The following is a 25,563-nucleotide window of genomic DNA, read 5'->3' on the forward strand; positions in this document are numbered from 1 at the left end:
AGCAAGACTAGCCAGGCATGGAGGGGCATGCTTGCAATCCCAGCATTTAGGAGGCTGAGACAGGAGGATCATGGTTCACAGCCAGCCTCAGTTACTCAATGAGGCCCTTTGCAACTCAGTGATACCCTATTTCAAAATAAAGAATACAAAATAGGGCTGGGGGTGTAGGGAAGGTAGAATGCCCCTGGGTCCCATCCCCAGTACCGGGAAAAAATATAAGAGCAAGACTGGAGCCATGCGTGATGGCACACACTTGCAATCCCAGTACTTGGGAGGCTGAGACCGGAGAATAAGTTTGAAGCCAGCCTCAGCAACTTAACAAGATCATGTTTAAAAATAAAAGCTGCAAAAAAATAAATTAAAAGTGCTAGGTATAGCTCAGAGGTAAAATGAATGCCCCTGGGTTCAATTTCCTCTCCAGTACCTACATACATACATACATACATACATACATACATACAAACATACAAACATACATACATACATACATACGTACATAAATTCAACACTGGAGTCTCTTGTGCGCCCTCTGGTGGACAGATTGCCAATACATGCTCAGGAGTTTACCTTCCCAGCCAGCATTTTAATCCCATTTTGCCCCTGTCTAGTCTTAAATTCCTCTCCTGCAGCACCATAGCTTGTCCTTGGTGCTCCAGTGCTTTGTGCAGTTCACAGCCATACATTCTGTTGGAAGAGTAAACACTGATCCAACATGAGCTGGGAGTGAATATTATAGTCGGGTGTGGACTCCTAGGTAGGGATTAGGAGCTGAAAATCAGAAATAGGCTCTCTTGGTGTCAAGGAGGAGCAAAGCCAACTCCAGGCCTATGAGCATTTAAGATTCTGAACAGCCTCCATGAGGACACACGGGGAGCCTGAAAGAATTGTCCCGGAGCCTCATCATAAGTCCACTCCTGGAGTAAAACTCAGGCCTTTTCCCAATAAGACCACTACATGGTGCACAGAAAACTAGCGCGTCACCCCACATCTTCCTGTCTCTTCACGTCTGCCCCTCTCAGTCCCCCAAGGAGCCAGGACCCGGCCTCCAAAGGCCCCAGGAAACCAGCAAGTGCTTCCCCTTCTGACAAGGATAGCTGTTCCTGAGGAGGGCAGCGGCTGCAGGAGGCCAGGGCTGAAGTGTTTTCAAACTTTTAGAAATGAAATGTTTTATTATCCCGTGAAATGCCTTAATTTTCCAATGTTGGCTCCAATTACTTTTTTTTTTTTTTTAGATACTAGAGATTGGACTACACCGTAGTCCGATAGTCCAATTTATTTATTTATTTATTTATTTATTTATTTATTTATTTGTATGGTATCAAGGATTAAACCCAGGGGCATTCTACCTCTGAGTTACACCCCAGACACACACACACACACACACACACACACACACACACACACACACATATATTTTTTTGGCAATACTGGGGATGAAGCTCAAAGGTATTCTACATCCAAGCCACCCCCTGCCCTATTTTTTATTCTTTATTTTGGACCAGGGTCTCACTAAGTTGCAGACGACCTCACTAAGTAGCTGAGGCTGGCTGTGAACCTGTGATCCTCCTGTCTCAGCCTCTCAAGTCCTGGGATTATAAGCATGTACCACCACGCTTGGCTCCCAGCCCTGTTTTATTTTCATTTATTTATTTTTATTTTATTTTATTGTGGTACTGGGAGTGGAACCCAGGGGGGCTTTTCTACATCTGGGCTATACTTCCAGACCAATTTTATATTTTATTTGAAAACAGGGTGTCACTAAGTTGCTGAGAGCCTCATTAAGTAGCTGAGGCTGGCTTCGAACCTGTGTGATCCTCCTGTATCAGCCTCCCAAACTCTGAGATTATAAGCCTGTGCCACCACGCACAGATTATTTTTATTTTTGAAACACGATCTTACTAAGTTGCTGAGGACTTCACAAGTTGTTGAGACTGGCTGGGATTACAAGTGTGTGCCACCATCTGGCTTCCAATTACTTAGGAAAAACAAAAACAAAACACTTGTGTTTGTCCAGGCACGCTTGTAATCCCAGCGCTTGGGAGGCTGAGACAGGAGGTTCGCACAGGTTCGAAGCCAGCAACAGCTACTTAGTGAGGCTCTCAACAACTTAGTGAGACCCTGTTTCCAAATAATATATAAAAAATAGGTCTGGGAGTATAACCTGGAGGTAGAAATCCTCTGTGTTCCACCCCCAGTACCACCAAAACACATACACACATACACACTTTTGTTTGAGGTCAGCAAGAGGACCTCTAAGCATCATTGGTCTCTTTGGAAGCACAGAGACCAACCTCTGCCCACATCCATGCATGGTTAATTTATACATGAGGGTGACTGATAATCATCGGAGATTAGGACCAGAGGGCAAAACTGTCTTTCTTTCAAGTTTCAGGACAATCTGCTTCTCTTTAGGGTAGAGACCAAGATGTTCCTCTTTAGGGAAACTATTTCTAGATCAGTACCTCATCCTCGCCCACCCAAATGCCACTGTCTCCTGTGCTTCTCTCTGCTCTGGATCACTGCGGCCACTGTGTTTCATGCATCTGAACACCACCAAGCCTCTGCATTCTCAGAGTTTCACCACAATACAATCTTCTTTCTAGTTTACTGCAGTTTTCCTTTACTTAGAAGTCTATGATGCTAAACTGAGCCCAATTAAAAAAAAAAAAAAAAAAACAGACACCAGAGTTAATGAATCACTTTGCCAGTTCTGCTGTATAAAGGTTAAGATTTAGCCAGGTATGGGAGAGCACACTTGTAATCCCTCTACTTGGGAGACTAAGACAGGAGGATCTCAGGCTCACAGCCAGCCTCAGTAACTTAATGAGGCTCTCCACAATTTAATGAGACCCTATTTTTGCCTAAGTTTCAAAAAAAATGAGTCCTCCAGCTATCATGGGACACCTCCACTTTTTCTCTCCTCCGAAATGTCTCCTGTTGCTGATGCTGCCCTAGAAGCCCCAAATCTCCCAGCTCCTCCTCTTCCTTCCTTTCCCTACCAGGTGAGTTTGGGCCAGCTCCTTGTTTCCTTGCTTGTGCTCCATCAGCAAATCCACTGGGCCAGAATCCAGGATGTGGGTGGCCAGGTAGTGGGGATTTTAGTGAAAATTCATCTGTGTGTGTGTGTGTGTGTGTGTGTGTGTGTGTGTGTGTGTGTGTGTGTGAAAGAGAGAGAGAGAGAGAGAGAGAGGGAGAGAGAGAGTGAGTGTGTTGAGTTTTACTGCAGTTCATAATTCCTGGAACATCGCTAGGTCCATAGTTTGGGGGAAGGAAAACTAAGCTGCCAGCAGTCTTTTTGTTTTCTGCTCACAGTTCCTGGACTGTGCTCATATTTGATTTTTTTTTTTTTAGCATTGGAAATTGAACCCAGGGCATTCTACCTCCAAACTACCCCCCCAGCCACATATATATGTACAATATATATATGTACTTTTTTTTTTTTTTTTTTTTTGCAGGACTGGAGATGAAACTCAGGGGCATTTTACTTCCAAGACACAACCCCAGCCCTATTTTTTATTCTTTATTTTGAAACAGGGTCTCCCTGAGTTGCAAAGGGCCTTGCTAAATACTAAGGCTGGCCGCAAATCACAATCCTCCTGTCTCAGCCTCCCAAATGCTGGGATTACAAGCCTGCGTCACCATTCCCAGCTTGTACATTATTTTTAAAACAGGGTTTTGCTAAGTTGTTAAGTGTCTCACTAAGTTTGCTGAGACTGGCCTCAAACTTGCAATCCTCTTGTCTCAGCCTCCCAAGTACCAGGATTATAGGTATATTCCACGATGTCAGCTTGATTCTCTTATCTTTTTTCTTTTTCTTTTTCTTTGTATGTGTGTTGAGGGAGGGTACCCGGAATTGAACTCAGGGGCATTAACCTCAGAGCTCCACCCCAGCCCTATTTTTTTTTTAAAAAAAAACAGGTTCTCACTAAGTTGCAGAGTACTAAGTTGCTATAGCTGGCCTTGAAACTGTGATCCTCCTGCCTCAACCTCCTGAGTACTAGAACTACAGGCATGAGCTTTATTTTTTTATAACAGGGTCTTACTGAGTTGCCGAGGGCCCAGGCAAATTCCCGAGGCTGTCCTCAAACCTGAGATTCTCCTATCTTAGCCTTCAAATACTGAGATTACAGGTGTGCAGCACCTTACCTGGCTTTATCCTCTTTTCTGTATAATAAAGTTTTACCCACTACGTTTTCCAATTCTACGAGTAAATATACGCTGGGTCTAAATATGTTAAAAGTCTTAGAGAAGCACAGTGTAGGGAGTCTAGGCCTTCTAATTCAATAGTGCAGACTGAATTCTGTATTTCACCATTTTCATCTTACACTTTGAGTATGCTTCCAGATTCCTACATTGTTCTCATAATTCGTATATAAGAGGCTAAATTGTAAATATTATATATGATGGATATACCATAATTTACCTAACTGGTCTTTTTTTAGACATCCTTTTATTTGGACATTATCCCTGAAAAAAAAATTTTTTTTGGTAATGGGAATGGAATCTAGAGGCATTCTACCTCTGAGCTATACTTCCAGCCTTATTTTTTATTCTTTATTTTGAAACAGGGTGTCACTAAGTTGCTGAGGCTGGCCACGAACCTGTGATCCTCCTGTCTCAGCCTCCCAAATAATGGAATTACAAGTATGTGCCACCATACCCAGCTCTATCACTGAGTTTTCTTTAGTTAAATTATGTGAATTGAGCCGGGCGTGGTGGCGCACGCTTGTAATCCCCGTGCTTGGGAGGCGGAGACAGGAGGATCACGCTGGTTTGAAGCCAGCCTCACTGACTTAAGAGACCCTGTTTCAAAATAAAAAATATAAAATAGGTCTGGGAGTGTAGCCTGGAGGTAGAAGGGTTTCCAGGAACCTCGGTGACACACACACACACACACACACACACACACACACAAAATGTGAATTGAGCCAAGTGTGGTGCACACACTTGTAATTCCACTTCTTTGGAAGCTGAGACAGGAGAATCACAATTGCAGTCAACAACTTAGTGAGGCCTTCTGCATTTTAATAAAACTTTCTTCCTTCCTTCCTCCCTCCCTCTTTCCTTCCTCCTTCCTTCCTTTCTTTTCTTTCTTTTTTCTTTCTCTTTCTTTTTTTCTTCCCTTCTTTTGTGGTACTAGAGATTGAACTCAGGGGCATTCTACCTCTGAGCTACACCCTCAAGCCCACAGCCCTGTATTATTATTATTATTATTATTATTATTATTATTATTATTATTATTATTTTGAAACAAGGCCTCACTAAGCTGCAGAGGAACTCACTAAATTGTGGAATCTGGTCTTAAATTGCAGTCCTCCTGTCTCAGCCTCCCAAGTACTGAAATTGCCCAGCTGATTCTGTTTCAAAGTAAAAAATGAAATAGGGCTGGGGTCGTAGATCAGAAGTAGAATGCCTCTGGGTTCAATCCCCTATACTGCAAAAAAAAAAAAAGTAACAGCTGAGGTTGTCCACAAACTTTGATCCTCCTATCTCAGCCTCTCAAATGCTGGGACTACAAGCATGCTCCACCACACCCAGCTAAATTCATTGCTTTGTATTGCTGTGTAGTATTTCATTGCATGGATAAGCCATGATATGTTCATCCATTCAACAGGTTATGAACTGAAGTTTTAGATATGATGAACAATATTGCTATGATTTGCACATATGTCTTTATGCATACATGCATACTCATTTTTTGTGTAAATATCTAGAAGTAGGATTAGTAGATCACATGGTGGGTGAATGTTTACTATTATAAGATACTTATCCATACTCCCTACCAAAATTGCTGTACGATCTGGCAATGTCATCAGTAACGTCTAAGAGTTCTAGTAATTCTACATCATCATTAATACATGGGCTTGTCCATATTATTATTTTTAACTGCTTTATATTTTATATATTTACTTATTTACATATTTTTTATTTGTGGTACTCGGGGTTGAACCCAGGAAGATTCTACCTCCAAACTACACCCTCAGCCCTCTTTATTTTATTTTTGTAGTACTGAACCCAGAGACATTCTACCTCTGAGCTATATCCCCAGCCCTATTTTATTTTTATTTTAAAACAACGTCTCACTAGGTTGATGAGAGTCTCACTACTTGCTGAGACTGTCCTCTAACTTGGAATCCTTCCATTTCAGCCTCCCAAGGATTGAAATTACAAGTGTGTGCCACCGTGCCTGGCTATATTTCACATTGTTTTATAATAACAGAGATAGCTCATCTCTCTGACTAGATTAATTGACTAGATTTCTGGAATGGGCTCATATTTGTTTTTGTCTTTGTCTTTTTCCTTGCAGTACTGGGGGTCGAAGCCAGAGATGCTCTACCTCTGAACTACACCCCCAGCCCTTTCATTATTTTTATTTTGAGAGAGTGTCTGGCTAAACTACCCACCCAGCCTCAAATTCAGGATCTTCCAGCACCAACCTCCCAAGTAGCTAGGATAACAGGCATGCCCCCCCCCCCACCGCCATGCCCAGCATGGGGTCCTGTCTCTTACTCTTCTTGAGTTTCTTCCTGACACATGCATGTGGGGTCCTCAATCAGTATTGATTGAAATTTAAGTCACTATCTATTTAGAGTTAGATCTGAAACTTGCCCCCAAATCACCACCTGTGCCATATTTCATAAACTAATACCAAATGCTTGCAGTTTCCTGAACACCCATGGTGTTCCCCCTGCCTACACTTTCGTTTGCATCAGCCCCCCTCCTTGAATGTTTCCCCCACACCTTCCTCTGGCTAAATTCTTAAATTTGTGTGTGTGTGTGTGTGTGTGTGTGTGTGTGTGTGTGTGTGTGACCCAACTGAGGCATCATCTCCTGTTCCCCCTTCATTACAGGCTCAGGTTATAACTTCTCACTGGGCATGGTGACACACATCTGTAATCCTAGTTCCTGAAAGGCTGAGACAGGAGAAACACAGGTTCAAGACCATCTCAGAAACTTAGAACCTCAGCAACCTAGTGAGACCCTGTTTAAAAAAAATAAAGAAACCAGGTATGATGGTGCATGCTTGTAATTCCAGTATTTGGGAGGCTAACACAGGAGGATCACAGGTTCCTGGACAGCCTCAGCAAGTAGTGAGACTTCATAAACCTAGCAAGACTCTGTTTCAAAATAAAAATAAAATAGGGCTGGAGGTGTAGCTTGGGGGTAGACTGTCTCTGGGTTCAATCCCCAGTATAAGAAAGAAAGAAAGAAAGAAAGAAAGGCTGGGTGTGGTGGTGCATACTTGTAATCCCAGTACTTGGGAGGCTGAGACAGGAGGATCGCACAGGTACGAAGCCAGCTTCAGCTACTTAGTGAGGCTCTCAGCAACTTAGTGAGACCCTGTTTCCAAATAAAATATAAAATAGGTCTGGGAGTGTAGCCTGAAGGGAGAAAGGCCCTGAGTTCCATCTCCAGTTCCACAAAAAAGAAAGAAAAAAAGAAAGAAAGAAGAAAGAGAAGAAGGGGAAAGAAAAGGAAAAGATAAAAATAAAAAGGGCTGGGATTTTGCTCAGAGTTAGAATGCCCCTGGGTTCAATTCCCAGTATCACAAAACAAATAAATAAATAAGTAGTAATTCAATCAATCAACCAATCAATCAATCAATACCTTATGCTGGCCTTGACAGTGGTGCACACCTGTAATCCTAGCTACTTCAGAGGCCAAGGTAGAGGCATCACATGTTCGAGATCTTAGTGAGACCGTCTCAAAATAAAAAATAAAAAGCCCTGTGAGTGTAGCTCAGTGGTAGAGAACCCCTGGGTTCAATCCCCAGTACTACAAACAAAAACAGAGCGTTAGTTTGTTCCTTGTAATTTAAGTATTTTATTTTATTGATCAAAAGAACAGACGTGGAACCAGCTGTGCAGCCTATATAAATTTATATTGGCTATAAAATGTGGACAAAGCCGAGTCTGGTGGTACACCCTTGTAATCTCAGTACTTGGGAGACTGAGACAGAAGGATTGAAGTTTCAAGGACACACTTAGCAATGTAGGGAGACTCTCAGAAACCTAGCAAGACCCTGTTTCAAGACAAAAAAAAAGAAAAAAAAGGAGCTGGAGGTATAGATAGGAGGTAGAATGCCCCTGAATTCAATCCCCAGTAACACACACACACACACACACACACACACACACACACACACACAATGTGGACAAGTCTAAATATTGTGAGACCAAAAAAAGTTTCTGGCACTTATAAAATTCTCAACAGGATTTATGCATCCATACAAAACATTTTAGCCATTTTAGTGAGCATATAATAGAATCTTGTTTTTCATTTGCATGATTCTAATGACTAGAGAGGTTGGCATCTTTTCATATGTTTATTGGTTATTCACATATTTTCTTCAGTGAAGTGCCTCTTCAAATATTTTGCCCATTTTTTAAAATTCGGTTGCCATATATTTATAATATTTTTTTTCATTTTTGGTACTGGGAACTGAACCCAGGGACATTGTGCCTCTGAGCTGTATCTCCAGCCCTATTTTATTGTTATTAGTTTTTATTTTGAAATGGGGTCTGGCTAAGCTGCAGAGGCTGACCTAGAGCCTCTGTTCCTCCAATCTCAGCCTCCCAGGTACTGGGATTACAGGAATGCACCACCACACCCAGCAATAGAGAGCTTTGGTTTGGTTTTTATTTGCAGAGCTAAGGATCAAACCCTCTGCTTCCTGCATACTAGGTAAGTGCTCTGCCGCTGGGCTACATCCTCAGACCTAAGAGTTCTTTATATTCTGGAGACAGCAAAGAGTGCAGTCCTCTCCAGTGCTTTCCAGAACCTTTAAGTTTTTGCTCTTTGCATTAAGTTGTGTGTGTGTGTGTGAGTGGGGGGGGGGGTGCATACTGGAAGCTGAACCCAGGGGCCATTCTACCTCCGAGCTATACTTCCAGCCTTTTTTATTTTTACTTTTGAAACAGGATCTCACTAAGATGCTGAGTCTTGCTAAGATGCTGAGGCTGACCTCAAACCTACGATCCTCCTGTGTCAGACTCCCAAGTACTAGGAAAATAGGTATGCACCACCTTGCCCAGTATGCCCAGTTTTGTTCTTGTTGTTGTCCATATGAAAGATGGGAACTATGAAGGCTTTAAGAAGCAGGGCTGGAATTGGCTCTATCAATTCTGTTTACATTCGGTTGGCTGGAGTCAATCATGTGTTGTTTTGTTTTGGGTTGTAGGCATTGAACCTAGGGGCATTCTATCTCTAAGCTACACTCCTAGTTATTTGTTTGTTTATTTATTTATTTATTTATATATTTTTGGTTTGGAAACAAAATTGCTAAAACCCTCACTATTTTGCTGAGGCTGTCTTTGAACTTGTGATCCTATTTCATCCTCCCAAGTACTGAGATTACAGGTGTGCACTACTTCACCTGGCTATGTCCAATTTTTATCATTGTTTTCTTTTTTGTTTTTTTTGGTGGTACTGGGGTTCCTGGAAGCCCTTCTACTTCCGGGCTACACTCCCAGACCTATTTTTACATTTTTATTTGAAAACAGGGTCTCCTAAGCCAGCGCGCACGGCTGGCTTCGAACCTGCGCGATCCTCCTGTCTCTGCCTCCCAAGCGCGGGGATTACAAGCGTGCGCCACCACGCCCAGCTATCATTGTTTTCTTTGAAGGAGTTGATCCTATAGGTCCATATGAAACATGGGAACTCTGAAGACTTTAAGAAGCAGGACTGGAATTGGCTCTATCAATTCTACTTACATTAAGTTGGCTAGAGTCAAACATGTGATGCCATCTAACGCCAAAGAGGCCTGGGGAATATGGTTTATCTGGGCTCACGAGGTAGTGCACCCTGAAGAACGGGATCCCTGATGAGCTAGCAGAATTTGCATGGGAGCCTGGAAGGAGAATGCAACTGTAGAACTTCTCTTTCTTTCTTTCTTTCTTTCTTTCTTTCTTTCTTTCTTTCTTCCTTCCTTCCTTCCTTCCTTCCTTCCTTCCTTCCTTTTTTTTATTGTACTGGGGATGGAAACCAGGGGTATTCTACCTCTGAGCTATACTCCCAGCCCTATTTTTTATACTTTATTTTGAAACAGGGTCTCACTGAGTTGCAAAGGGCCTCACTAAGCAGCTGGGGCTGTCTGAGAACTGCGATCCTCCTGTCTCAGCCTCCCTAATGCTGGGATTACAAGTGTGCACCACCATACCCAGCAGCTGCAGAATTTCTGATCCATAGACATGATAAGTCTATTTCTAGATCCCTTCCACAATACATAACTGTGATATACCTACTGTGTGCCAGACATGACTGGGCTATGATAACTGAGGCCGTCATTTACAGAGCACCTACTATATGCCAGGCAGATATAGACTCCATGAACACTTCTTCCTTCTATTTTCTTATTTATTTACTTATTTATTTGTTTATTTATTTATTTATTTATTTATTTATTTATTTATTTATTTATTTATTTTGTGGTACTGGGGATTGTACCCAGGGATGTTCTACCTTTGAGCATTTCACTAAGGTGCTGAGGAGGTCTTGAACCTGCATTCCTCTATCTCAGCTTTTCAAGTACTGAGATCACTGGCTTTATAAGCTCTTCCTCCTCCTCTTCCTCCTCCTCCTCTTTTTTGTGGTACTGGGATTGAACCCAGAGATATTTCACCTCTGAGCTACACCCCCGGCCCTATTTTACTTTTTATTTTAAACGGGGTCTGGCTACATTGAGAAGGCTTGTTAGGGTGAGCTCTCAGCTCAGGAACTCAGGATCTGCAGGGTCCTTGGCTAACGTGACAGAAAAGAATTTGAGCACGCGCCAGCTAGAGACAAAGACAGAGGTTTAGTTGGGGAAAAGAGAAGGAAATACACATTCAAGAGAGAATGCGGGCCCCTCAACATGAGGAAGGCATTTTGGGAAGTTCAGGGTTCTCTTCTTATAGGGGACTTTGGTGAGGGGTGGGCTAGAGACGGTCTGTGAGGATGAGCTCAGTCCAATAGTCTCGAGGCGGTTTATGGTGGGCAGGTGGTCTGGTCAACCTGAGGGTGGATGAGCTCAGTCCAGTAGCCCCGAGGTGCTTCCTGATGGTCTGGTGGTCTAGTTAGCTTTAGGTTGAATGATCCCGTGTTGATTGGGGTCCTCATTAACTGATTGATAGATAAGCTGTAATATCCTAAATTATAGGTTTTCTCGGAAATATTGTTAACTCTAGGATCTACAGGTTTCCCAGGAATTTTTATGGTAGAGTCAGGCCTGGGAAAGAGAACTGGTTTGTGGACTAGAGGCTGAAGCACTTCAGCTCCAGGTTCTTATATTAAAGTTCTATTTTACTCTTCCTTCCTGTCTCATTTCTACCTACTTATTTCTTCTATCCTACATCAGGCTGACCTTGACCTATGAGCCTCCTATCTCAGCCTCCCTAGAAGTGAAATTACAGGAATGCACCCACAACTCCTGATATTATAAACATTTCTTTCTTTTCCTTTCTCTCTCTCTCTCTCTCTCTCTCTCTCTCTCTCTCTCTCTCTCTCTCTCTCTCTCTCCCTCCCTCCCTCCCTCCCTCCCTCTCTCTCTTTCTTTCTTTTTTTTTTTTTTGTGTGTGTGATACTGGGGATGGAACCCAGGGGCATTCTACTACCTCCGAGCTACACCCCCAGCCCTATTTTTTATACTTTATTTTGAAACAGGGTTTCACTGAGTTGCAAAGGGCCTCACTAAGTAGCTAAGGCTATCCCTGAACCTGGATCCTCCTGTCTCAGCCCTGAATGCAGGGATTACAAGCCTGCTCCACGCCCAGCACCTCTTGACTATTGAATAGACCCAGTATCTTGTAGCAGCCAGGAAGCACGCCCACACTGCTGTGTGCTGCAGCCCGCCCCCCTTCCGTGGTGAACAAGGAGGCTGCTTGCCAAGTTCTCCAGTTACCCCAGGGGAAGGATCACTGGAGAAACAGAGCATTATTAATATTCCCAAACTTTAACCAGCCAGTTTTTCCACCCACTGATAATTACTGTTAGCTCCTGTTGACCCTCGGGGCCCTGCATAGATTTCAGTTCACAAGCTCTCCTCTTGTTCTCCGCAACAAATTTAGGACTAGTCACAGCGTCCTCTTCCAGTGCTGTTCACAGACCACAGTCTCTGATCTTGTACTGAATTTCCTGCCTCTCTACGTGCACACCCAGATTTATTTGTAATAGCTCTTTTTTTCTTTGTATGTGGTGCTGAAGATTAAACCCAGGGGCACTCTACCTCTCAGCTATACCCTCAGTCCGATTTTTTTTCTTTCAGTACTGGGAATTTAATCTAGGGGCATTCTACCTCTGAGCTATACCCAAAGCCCTATGTTTGTTTTATTCTCCATTTTGAAACAAGGTCTCACTAAGTTGTGGAGGGCCTCTCTAGTTAGCTGAGGTTGGTCTCGAACCTGTGATCCTCCCGTCTCAGCCTCCCAAGTACTGGGATTACAAGTGTGCACCACCACCAGAAATGGCTAGCACTTGTTGGGCACCGTTGCAAACCGTTTCCCTGCACGTGACTATTTTGTATGCCCTCTCAGAAGTCTCTGTCTTTTATTGCCTGATAGGCAGTGTCTTGAAAACCATTGTTTCATGCAGTTTGTTTGTTGTTTCGATCATCTGGGGTACAAGGATAAACCTGAATTTCCATACTCTCTCCTGGCCAGAAGTAGAAGTCCTTTATTAACTGTGTGTGGTGGCCCATGCCTGTAATCCCAGTACTTGGGAGGCTAGGACTGGAAGATCACAGATTTCAAGGCAGCCTCAGCAATTTGCGAGGAACTCAGCTACTTAGAGATACTGTTTCAAAATAAATAATAATGAAATAGGGATAGGAGTGTAGCTCAGAAGTAAAATGCCACTGGTTAAATCTGCTACAGCATCTCTTGCAGACCTTGAGAAAGCTCAGGGCGTAAATCCCCCATGAAGTATGTCTAGCATTTCCTTCTTCAAAAAATTATTTTAGAATTATTTGAATTAATATGTGTAATTGGAATTTTATGTATAAGCATTATAACTAAAATTGATGGGCAGCGCCTTGTGAGAGATTCAGGCAGCAAAGATTTTTTTTTTCCCAAGGATAAAGTTTGGGCCAAAGATTAAGTTCAAACTGACCTTAGTTTGGGCCAATATATAAGATTAAGTTCAAGCTGGTCTTGTGATGAAACAAAGCATACTTTCTATGATTATTTAAATATCTGGCACCCTGCCCTGAAGTCCATTAAAGACTTTTTCTGTCCTTGAAGTTACTGTTTGCGTGATTATAAAGATTGTAACAAATCCTGAAGGTAGTAGTAAGAAAGAAGTAAGAGAGAGGCTGGAGAAGCTTCCATCAGAATAAAGTCTCGTGTGTCAGTGTCTTCTTTCTCACGACCTTGACTCTCCTCTCATCTGCACAAGAACCTCGACTCTTGCTAGGGCTGGACCCCGGCATCAATCCTCAGTGCCACACACATACACACACAAAACATCCTATATAGCCCCTTTTAGCCTCAATTTTTTTTTAATTTGAAATAGTGTTAATAATGTCAGTCTGAAGCATGGTGGCGCATGCTTGTAATCCCAGCATTTGGAATACTGAGACAGGAGGATCATGGTTTGTAGCCAGCCTCAGCTACTTAGTGAGGATCTCCAAAACTCAGTGAGACCCTGTTTCAAAATAAAGAATAAAATATAGGGCTGAGGATGTAGCTCAGAGATAGAATGCCCCTGGATTCCATCCCCAGTACTGCAAAAAAAAAAAATTAATAATAATAATGTTAGTCTGAGCCAGGTGTGGTGGCGTATACCTATAATCTTAGTGTTTGGGAGTCTGAGACAGGAGGATCACAGGTTTGATGCCAGCCTTAGCAATTTAGCGAGGCCCTCTGCAACTTAATAAGACCCTGTTTCAAAATAAAAATAATGTAACCCCAGCATTTGGGAGGCTGAAATAGGAGGATTGCAGTTCACAGACAGCCTCAGCTACTTAGTGAGGCCCTTTGCAACTTAGTGAGACCCTGTTTCAAAATAAAGAATAAAAAATAGGGTTAGGGCTGTTACTCGGAAGTAGAATGCCCCTGGGTTCCATCCCCAGTACCACAAAATAAACAAATAAATAAACCTTAGTTGTTAAAGCCCAGTGTTTGGCACCCAGTAAGTATATCATGATTATTTATTGTGGAGGGGATCTAGAAATAAACTTATTATGTCTGAGGTTAGAACGGTTCTGAGTTCAATCCCCCAGCACCACACACAATAATAATAATAATAATAATAATAATAATAATAATAACAATAATATTAATAACACAGCTAGGTGTGGTGACACATGCTTGTAATCCCAGCATTTTGGAGGCTGAGACAGGAGAACCGCAGTTCATGGCCAACCTCAGCTACTTAGTGAGACCCTTTTCAAACAGAGTGAGACTCTGTTTCAAAATGAAGAATAAAAAATAGGGCTGAGGGTGTAGCTTGAAGGTAGAATGCCATGAGATTCCATCCCAAGTACTGAAAAATAATAATAATAATAATAATAATAATAATTATGATGATGATGATGGTGATGATGATGTCAGTCTGTTCTCCATTGCTGGGTCATTGCTAATTTGTGAAATACACAATTCCTACATCAACATAGATCTTATCTGAATAGATAAAATGTGCGTACAAGTAACTATGAGAGAAGGTTTTGTTTTATGTGTGTGTGTGTGTGTGTGTGTGTGTGTGTGTGTGTGGTACTTGGAGTTGAACCCAGGGGTGTTCTACCCCTAAGATACACCCCCATTTCTTTTTATTTTTTATTTTGAAATAGGGTTCACTGAGTTGCCAAGGCTGGCCTTGAACTTGCAATCTCTCTGTCTCTGCCTCACAAATACTGGCATTACAGGTGTGTGTCACTGCACCTGTTATATTGAGATTGTATCAGCCACTTGGGGGCTGAATGTAGGTAAGTAGCAGAACCCTTGCTCACCATTGGTGAAGTCCTGGGTTCAATCCCCAGAACCACACACACACACACCGACCGTATCAGACATTTATACTTCAGTGAGAATGAGTTAACCAGAGAGCTTTCACCAGAACGGATCCACAGTTCTTCTCCTCCCTATGCTACAAGATAGAAATTAAAACACAGAGCCGGGCGTGGTGGCGGACGCTTGTAATCCCAGTATTTGGGAGGCTGATCTGGGTTTATGCACAGCCTCAGATACTTAGTGAGGCCCTTTTGCAACTCAGTGAGACCCTGTTTCAAATTGAAGAATATTAAACAGGGTGGGGTTATAGCTCAGAGATAGAATGCCCCCTGGGTTCCATGCCCAGTACTGGGGAAAATAAAAGTCTAACACAGAGCCGAGCATGGTGGTACATACCTGTAATCCCAATACTTGAAGGCTAAAACAGGAAGATCATAGATTGGAGGACAGCCTCAGCAAGCAGTGAGAAGAAAGAAATAAAATAAGGCTGGGGGTGTAGCTTGGAGATAGAAAGCTCCTGGGTTTAGAGCCAGGCATGGGGGCACATGCTTATAATCCCAGTGCTTGGGAAGCTGAGACAGGAGGATCACACAGGTTCGAAGCCAACCTCAGCTACTTAGGCTCTCAGCAACTAAGAGAAACCCTGTTTCCAAATAAAATATAAAACAAGTCTGGGAGTATAGCCCAGAGATAGAAAAGCTGCTGGGTTCCACCGCCAGTACCACAAAAAAGAAAAAGAAAAAGAAAAGAAAAGAAAAGAAAAGAAAAGAAAAGAAAAGAAAAGAAAAGAAAAGAAAGAAAGGAAGGAAGGAAGGAAGGAAGGAAGAAAAGAAAACCCCTGGGCTCAACCCCTAATAACACACACATAAACACTCACACACACAAAGAAATTCAATACAGGCCTGCAGGGTGGCACAGGCCTGCAATCCCAATACTTGTGAAGCTGAGAAAGAAGGACCGTATGTTCAAGATCACTCTTAAGGGGACTCTTAGCAACCTAGAGAAACCCTGTTTCAAAATAAGAAAAAAAAAAGGTGGGTTTTTTTTGCGGTATGGTTATTGAACCCAGGGTCATTCTACCTCTGAGCTCCATCCCCAGCCCTATATTTATTTATTTTGATAAAAGGTCTCACTAAGCTGCAGAGGGCCCCACTAAGTAGTTGAGGCTGGCCACAAACCTGCAATCCTCCTGCCTTTGCCTCCCAAGTACTGGGATTACAAGTGTGCGCCACCATGCTTGGCTTGAAAGGTTTTTGAAAGAAAGTATTTCTGACCTTCACAGGTCTTTCTGATTCTTTGTGGGAAAGGACTAAAGATGAAATGGAAGATTCTTTCTCTCTGGTGTTAGATATAAATTTCCATGGCGTCATAAGAAAAGACACATATATGAAAGTGGCTGGCAAGGCGAATTTTACTTTTTGCAAAAGGGATCCCGCCACCAGTAGAATTATGTAGGCAAAAACAACGTGGTAGAAAACTGCTTGGTAAGCCGGGTGTGGTGGTGCATGCTTGTAATCCCCACACTTAGGAGGCTGAGACAGGAGGATCGCACAGGTTCGAAGCCAGCCTCAGCTACTTAGTGAGGTGCTCAGCAACTTAGTGAGACCCTGTTTCCAAATAAAATATTAAAAAAATAGGTCTGGGAGCATAGCCCAGAGGTAGGAAGCCTCTGGGTTCCACCCCCAGTACCACCAAAAAAAAAAAAAAAAAAGAAAAGAAAAAAAAGAAAGAAAACTGCTTGGTATTCTGTGCTGTGCTTTTGTTGGTGAAAGCCTAGCTCGCAATCATTTCATTGCTGAAGTAGACACTGGAGGGTTGGGGTGACACTCTTAATTTCCAGGAAATGCTATCTTTACAAAAATACAAGTGCCCAACCTGGGCTTGGTGGCACACACCTGTAATCCCAGTGTTTGGAAGGCTGAGACAGGAAGATTGTCGGCTCAAGGACAGTCTCAGCAAGTAGTGTGACTCTCTTCAACCTGGTGAGACCATGTTTCAAAATAAAAATTAAAAAGCAGGTCTGGGGTGAAAAGCATGGGGGTGAAAGCTTGTAATCTCAGCATTTGGGAGGCTGAGACCAGAGGATCACAGTTCTCAGACAGCCTCAGTTACTTAGTGAGGCCATTTGCAACCCATTGAGACCCTGTTTCAAAGTAAAAAGAATAAAAAATAGGGCTGGGGGTATAGCTCAGAGGTAGAATACCCCTGGATTCAGAGGTAGAATGCCCCTGGGTTCCATCCCCAATACCACACACACACACACTATATATATATATATATATATATATATATATATATATATATATATATATTCTCACAATGGCGTCCTCTTAGGCTCTTTCATCTCCTGTCCCAGTGGGTGTGCACAAGGCAGTCCTTAATGAAGGGCTGTGCCAGGGTCATCTTGCTGCCTCAGATCCTGACGGCCTCAAGGGCTCCAGCTCTGCCTCCTCTAGGCCTGGCCACCGCGGCAGAGCCTTCTAGGCATGACACAGGACCTCAAGCCGCAGATCTTTCCGTTGAGATGCACTTCTGTTCTCACATGGCATTAACAAGGTGAGTCCAAATTTTCTGATTGCATTAGTCAGCTTTTTGAGACTGTGACAAATACCCAGGAAAACAACTTAAAAGGAGAAAGGATTTATTTCAGTATTCACTTTTAGAAGTGTCTGTGTGTGGTCTGCTGCAGCCTTGCTCTGAGCCTGTGATCAGGCTCAGCCTCCTGGCGGCCAGGGCGTGGTGGAGCAGAGCTCATTACTCCATAGTGGCCAGGAACAGTGGGGGGAGAGAGTATGGGGCCTGAGCGGGACAAGATATAGTTCCCAAGTGCATGCCTCTGAGCACCCACCTCCTCAACAAGGTCCCACAGCTCCCAATAGCCCATTGGGCTGTGAATCCCTGCATGGACTACTCCCTCTCTGAGGTATAAGCCCCATGACCCAGTCACATTCTGAAAGGCCCATCTCCAAATACCACTGCCCTGGGGACCCAGCCTTCAAAGTATGAGCCTTTGGGGGCATTCCAGATCCAAGCAGTGGCACTGGCTCTAGTCCCACTGGCTTGCATACTGCGCAAGTTAGCCTCTGTGCACGCTCGTGTGATGGTGCAAGCGTGCTCTGGCATGCCTGCTCTTTGGGCTCTGGCCACAGGGCCTCCTCTTAGTTTCCTGCACATGCTCACTGCCCACCCCTCCCACCAAAGGGTCTGCACTCTCTCTCCTCTGCCTGGGGCACTGCTCTCCTCATCATCACTGTTATTGTTACTATTACTATTGGCACTGGGATTGAACCCAGCGGTATAGAACCTCTGAGCTACGCCTCCAGTTCTTCTTTTATTTTGAAACAAGATCCTGCCAAGTAGCTGAGGTTCTCACTGACTGGCAGAGGCTGGCTCCAATCCTTGCCTTTCCTATTTTCTAAACTTGCTTTTTTTTATTATTGCTTAATCCCTCTGTGATAAATTTTTCTTTTTTTTTTTTTTTTTTGTGGAACTGGGGATGGAACCCAGGGGCATTCTCCCTCTGAGCTACACCCTCAGCCCTATTTTTTTATTATTTATTATTTTTGGGGGGTGGTACTGGGGTTCCTGGAAGCCCTTCTACCTCTGGGCTACACTCCCAGACCTATTTTTACATTTTTATTTGGAAACAGGGTCTCCTAAGCCAGCGCGCGCGGCTGGCTTCGAACCTGCGCGATCCTCCTGTCTCTGCCTCCCAAGCGCGGGGATTACAAGCGTGCGCCACCACGCCCGGCTTTATTATTTATTTTGAAACGGGATATTACTGAGTTGACAATTACCTCACTAAGTAGCTGAAGCTGGCCACAAACCCTGATCCTCCTGTCTCAGCCTCCCAAATGCTGGATTACAAGCATGCACCACCAAGCCCCGCTCGCTTTCTTCATTTTTCCTGGTATATTAATTTCCTACTGCTGCAGCAACAGGTTAATCACAAGTCTGGTGGTTTAAAATGACACATAAAACTGGTAATGGTGGTACACACTTGTAATCTCAATATTTGGGAGGCTGAGACAAGATGATCAGAAGTTTGAGGACAGCCTCAGCAAGTAGTGAGGGTCTCATAAGTCTAGCTAGGCCCTGTTTCAAAATAAAAATAAAGAAGAGCAGAGAATGTAGCTTGGAAGTAGAATGCCCCTGGGTTCAATCCCCAGTACCAAAAAAATAAGTAAAATTAGCCTTGTGTTAGCAGGGCTGGCCACTTATAGAAGCTACAGGAAACTGTAACATTGAAATTGGGTTGAGAGTCACAAAGAAGGCAAAAACCAGCCAAATTTTTGTGTGAGACCAAGCCTCTTTAATTGGCACCTTTGGGCGAGGTCTGCCAGCTGTGGGGGAAGGGACCAATGACTGGTCAGCAGAGTCATGTTCAGAAGAGTCATGCCGCAGAAAGGAAGTGAGGGTATTTATGTAGCTGGGGTCTTGGGGTGGGGCTAGCGGCATGGGAATGCTGGTCCTCTCGTGACACCTGGAGTCTCGCAGCATCAGGAATCTGCCCCACAATGTCTGGAGTCTCACCACCTCTGGAGTCTCTCAACATCTCTGCTTCTGGTTTCTGGGGTTCCGCCTCCTGTCCTGTGAGGGGAGGGGCAGGAACCCAACCTATCATCCCAGCCTTTTGGTGATACTGAGCGACAATCGAGTCAATAACTGCTTCCTGCTGTCAGAGGGGACATCGTTATCGGGGGCCCCTTGGCCAGGAAATGTCGGGCCATTCAGAAGTAGGCAGGTGGGAGTATGGCTACAGCAGGAGTTGATTGAAGATTACCCTGGACAGCTTGGTAATGCACATTTGAATGAACTTTAGCTGACAAGAGGTTATTAAAAATAAAAGGCAAATCATGAGAATGGGTCCCAGGAAAAAAAGGAGCCCAGCAGCTACTGGCCCTTGCCAGGAGGGGAAGGAATCCAGTAGCTACTGGCCCTTGGAAACCTTTCAGATATGAGATAGACTGTTGATATCATGTTTTTAGAATCTTGCTTAACCTGGTCAGAGTTTAGACATTTTCCTCCATTAGACCATTATTATAACATTAATATAATAGCATGAACTTCCAGGAAGATGGCGACCGAGAAAAGCGGGGCTTAAGAGTCCCACTAACAAACAATCTCCATTACCACAAAAAGAGCGCCTTTCATAGCCAGAAAACACCATCAACAGAAAAACAAAAAAACCACCAGGCTCCAAAGAGAAAGCGGACTGAGAACAGAGCTCAGGGCCACAGAGGAGACACACGCGCCCGAGGACGCGGCAGCAGCGCCATACTGCCGGAGGCACCGGCGAACTCAGCGGACGGCTACAGCAAGCCGAGGTGAGCCGATGCGGAACAGCCAGGCGGGATCTTTCGGCGCAGACAGCATTTAAAGCTCCCAGTGGCTGAGCTAAGCACACGCTGCAGGGATTCAGAGTGGAAATCAAAACCAGAGAAGAAAAAATACGCCAGCCTCATGGCCGAGGGCGTGACAGAGGCGCCATATTGCCACCGGCGGCAGCAGCAGCAGTGAATTCACCGAGTCCAGTACAGCTACATCTACGTACTCAAGAACAGTGAGTCAAATTGCGGGCCACAGAGGAGAAATCCCAATATTGTGCCTCCTGGGACTTGACCCAGTGAGGGAGTGGTGGTGGCAGAGATATCACACCATAGGAGAGCGTGCAACCTGGCACCCCTCATAGTTTAAAGCAGCCTCTATCGACTCCCTGGGTCGGAGACTCTGTGATACAACCCAGTAAAGGAGTAGTAGGGTCTGAGATAATACAGACTCGAGATCCAGAGCACCTTAAGTGAAGCCATAGTGACCCAAGGGAAGAACCCAGAGAAGGCACAAACCTCCGAAATCATGGGAAAGAGGAATAACACTGAAGTAATGAATGTGCACAACCCCACAACATCAGAACCTGATAAAACAGAAAATCAGAGATTTCTAGAAGATCAAATCAGGAAAATAACTGTAGAAATAATAGAGGTGCTTCGAAAAGAACTCAGAGAGAGCCAAAAAGAGATAAAGGATGCAATTAATGAAGTAAAGGCCTCAATTCAAAGCACAAACAACCGATTAGACCACATGGAGAACAGAATCTCGCTCTTAGAAGATGAGCAATCCAAAAATGAATGCATAGTTTCTAATCTAGAAAAAGATATCCAACAGCAGGAATCTGACATTGAAGAAATATGGGCCCATCTTAAGAGAGCTAACCTAAGAATAATTGGAATAGAGGAGGGAAAAGAAAGTGATACCAAAGGGATCAACAATCTCTTCAAGGAAGTAATAGCAGAAAATTTTCCAAATATAGAGCAAGAGGTTGATACACAGATCCAGGAAACTTATAGAACTCCCTTTAGACAGGATCCGAGAAGAGGATCCCCACGCCATATAATTGTCAAAATGACCAATGTGGAAGCCAAGCAGAGAATCTTAAAGGCAACAAAAACAAAGGGCCAAGTGACATTCAGAGGTAAACCAATTAGAATCACTCCAGACTTCCCAAACCAAGTCATGAGAGCCAGAAGGGCTTGGAGTAACATATTCCAAACTCTGAAAGAAAACAACTTCCAGCCAAAAATTTCCTATCCAGCAAAACTTTCTATCAAATTAGATGGAGAAATAAGAAGCTTCCATGACAAACAGAAACTGAAGGAATTTATGTCTTCAAAACCAGCGCTAGAGAAAATACTCAAAGAGATTAACTACAAAGAAGAAATAGGTAACACACACCAGAACCAGAGAAACAAGAGTTTCCATCCAACAGACAACTAAGATTGGTTATCTGTGGAGATTCATTATTTATGTTAGTCTTTTACCTATCTCTAAATTGTATTGTTTGCCTTTATTGTTGTTAATTTTTAGGATTTCTAGTTGGAATATTAATATACCTTCAGATATAGCATTTGGAAATATTTTATCCAATTCTATTAGTAACTTTTAACTCTGTTTACATTGTCTTTGGATATACAATATTTTCTTTTATTTTTTAGGGAGTTTGTATATTCTTCTGTTGCCTGTGCCATTGAAATCATATCCAAGAAATCACTGCCAATTTCAATGTTGTGAGGTTTTATGACCCAGATTTTCTCCTAAAAGTTTATAGTCGTAAGATTTATATTTAGGTCTTTTATCTAGTTTGAGTTAATACTTGTATGTGGGATTAGGTAAGGGTCCAATTTTATTCTTTTCCATGTAATTATTATTTTTCAACAATATTTAGTTAAAAGATTATTATTTCCACCACCAAATCTTCGTGGAAACCTTGTCAAAAATAACTTGACAATATAGGGAAGAAGTTAGCTCTAGGCTTGTATTTAACTCCAATGGTCTATATATCTGCCTTTAGAACAGTACTACACTGTTTCAATTGTTGTAGCTTTATATGGTTTGAAATCAGAAAATATACATCTTCTAGCTTTGTTTTTGCTTCGAGATTGTTTTGGGTATCTAGAGTCCATATTCCATATCAGGATAGATTTTTTTCTGAAAAATAAATATATGATAGTTTCACCTAAAAAAAAGAAAAAAATATTCTCTGGTAAGAAAGAAAGCAAAAAGAAATATTGAAATGTTATCTTTAAGTCATCAAAAGCTTGGTATCAGACAAATGAAACTGTTATGTGAGATTATCATTTTTAATTTTGGATAAATTGCTATAATACTAGATGTCAACCACTAAGCCAAGCATGGGAGGGAGGGATGGGGAGAGAATGGGGTGGGGATCGGGTGGGGGCTGACTGGGAAAAGTGTGCATGTATGTCTACAAAAGTTTGTATCCCACTATGATGTATGAATACAGTGCACCAATAAAATAAAATTAAAAAAAAAAATAAAATAAAAATAAAAATAAAGAATTAGCTGGGCGTGGTGGCGCACGCTTGTAATCCCCGCGCTTGGGAGGCAGAGACAGGAGGATCACGCTGGTTCGGAGCCAGCCTTGCTGGCTTAAAAGACCCTGTTTCCAAATTTTAAAAAAAATATAAAATAGGACTGGGAGTGTAGCCCAGACATAGAAGGGTTTCCAGGAACCCCAGTACCACCAAAATAAAATAAAATAAAATAAAATAAAAATAAAAATAAAAATAAAGAATTAAAAAAAAATAGGGCTGGGGGTGTGGCATGGAGGTAGAATGCCCCTGGGTTCCATCCCCAGTACCCAAAATAAATAAATAAAATGCTTAATGTATATTGTGGGGAGTGGGTACAGGGGATTAAACTCGGGGGTATTCTACCTCTGAGCTACACCCCTGGCAAAATAATATAAATATAAAAAAATAAATAAAAAAAATATAATAGCATTTTTCCCTGAGAAAGAGACACACACCACCCTTTTCAGCAGTAGGTATGGATCATTCTGGTCAAATGGAAAACATAAGCTATTGGCTTATGAGCATCATTAACAGATTTTAGAGGGTTTAATGCTTATGGCTATCTGGCATCCAGAGAGGGAGAGAACTGCACTGATCCTACCTTGTGGTTGATCCAACATTTTATGGAGGGGGGCAAATATGGTGAATTTCCAGACATAAACAGGTGGGCTTGCTGAAATAAAAATATTAGAGAATTATACCAAGAAAAACAAAGCTTTGTGGGCCCCAACATTGTAAAGGAGAATTTGTCATGGGGCTGGTGTGATGGAACTCTTTTCAACCAAGGAAGGTGATGGCAGTTGGGGGTTACCCAGCAGTTTGGCCACAGTAAATGTGGTGAGGATCACTGTAAAAGGCCCAGTCCACCGTAGTTGGAAGTGTTTTGATTGAATAGACTTGAGAAGGACTTGGTCTCCTGGCTTAAGGCCCTTGGCTGCCAGGTGTGAAGCCGCTTTTTCTGTCCCAGGTTGGGGAAGATATCGGTCAGCATGTTCCCTAAAGAGGTGCATTCCCTGATGGCCGCAATTGGTATGGGATGTATAGCTCCCAAGAAATCCCAAGGGCTTGTGCCACCTGTTGAGACACCTTAGAAATAAAAGCTGGTACATTATCAGACTGTAAGGAATTGGGGGATCCAAACCGAGGGATGATGTCTGAGCATAGAGCATTGACCACGATGCTGGCTGTCTTGTCCTTTGAGGGGAAAGCCTCTATCCAACCTCTTAGGGTATCAACAATGGTAAAAGGATATTTTAGTTTTTTTGTGAGAGTGCAAGACTGGATTACCCACTACCTTGAGAGCTACCCTGGGCTTGGCAAGGGTGATCAAGATTGAGGAGTCTGGGAGCCGTCAGTCTTTGGCCAGGGCGAGCAGGGCTGCTGACACACCTGGGTCTCACCACTTTTCCAAGGGCACTATTCCAGTGGCCCTCCTGGCTGCATGCTGGGGATGATCTGGTTGGTGGGCACGGCCTTGTCGCACTTGAAGCAGGCTCCTGGAAATAGCTGTCATTGATGTTCTCCACCTCTGGGTGGCGCTCATCATCCAGACGGCTGAGCCACCACCATGGACCACAGGGCTGCCAAGGCGCTGGCTTGCAATTCTGCCTTTTGGAGGAGTTGGATTGTACGCTCCATTTCAGCCTGTTCCTCTCAGGAATTAAAGACTTTAAATGCCATGTTCATGAGGCTGGGACTGGGGCCCACTCCACGGCCAGGACTGGGGCCCGCTCCACAGCAAAGGGTCAATGGGTCCCTGCAACCGTGCGATCAGGAACCATTTGAAGCTACCGCCGCTTCACCTCATTTCTCAGCAGATTCCCAGGTCCAAGTGGCCTCTATTAAAAAAAAAAAAAAAATAGTCGCACAGAAAGAGAAGGGACATAATGTTTTCTTTAATATGCCCAAGCTAGGGAGTAGTGGTAATACCAGAGGGACTCCAGATGATGGAGGGGAAATCTCAGCAAAGCTAGAATGGAAGGATAGGAGAGGAAGAAAGCTGAGGTTGTTCAATGGAGGAGCTACATACGAATATGTGTAATAGCATAAATACAACATGATTAACCTGAACACTCTCTATGGGGGAGGAGGGGGAAGGGCATGAAGCACAATGTAAATGCACACCACTCTCAATATGTTCCACTTATAAAAAATAAAAAATTTTTTAAAAAATAGGTGGTGAGTGGATCATCTAATTAAAATTACTCACCTTCTGGCTTTCAGAATTATAGAAAGTAGGAATCAGTGCTTAAAATAAAAGAATGACTTTTAAGTCAGAAAGAAATTGTAAGTGATCAGATGTGGAGAAGTGGAAACTCTACTACATTGTTGGCGGGATTGCAACTTAGTGCAATCACTTTGGAAAACAGTATTGAGGATCCTCAGAAGAATGAATACGAACTTACCATATGATCCAGGAATATCACTTCTGAGTATCTACCCAAAAGAATAAAAAAAACAACAACAACTACCAAACGAAAGCATGAGTATCTATATTCATAGCTGCACAATTCATCATTGCCAAACTATGGAACCATCCAAGATGTCCATCAACAGATGAGTGGATTACAAAACTGTGGGGTATGTACACGATGGAACTTTACCCAGCCATAAAGGAGAACAAAATTATGTCATTTACAGGGAAATGTGAGGAACTGGAAAATATGCTAAGTGAAATTAGTTAGTCACAAAAAGAATTCAGATGCTCTTCCTATTGTACAGAAGCAAGGGAGAAAATAGGTCCTGGGAGGAATTCTAGATGAAGAAGGAGA

At 43.0% G+C, this 25,563-nt stretch overlaps 1 pseudogene across 1 annotated transcript in view; it reads left to right on the top strand.

Moving 5' to 3' along the window:
- The window catches only part of LOC308260203 (heterogeneous nuclear ribonucleoprotein D-like), a 66,001-nt pseudogene that overhangs the window by 23,562 nt on the left and 16,876 nt on the right, over positions 1 to 25,563 (top strand). The window contains exons 5-6 of the transcript in view: positions 17,278 to 17,477; positions 19,604 to 19,657. The product of the transcript in view is annotated as a heterogeneous nuclear ribonucleoprotein D-like (transcript). The remainder of the gene's footprint in view (positions 1 to 17,277; positions 17,478 to 19,603; positions 19,658 to 25,563) is intronic.

This window comes from Muscardinus avellanarius, assembly GCF_963383645.1.
Source record: "Muscardinus avellanarius genome assembly, chromosome: 3".
Lineage (NCBI taxonomy): Eukaryota > Metazoa > Chordata > Mammalia > Rodentia > Gliridae > Muscardinus > Muscardinus avellanarius.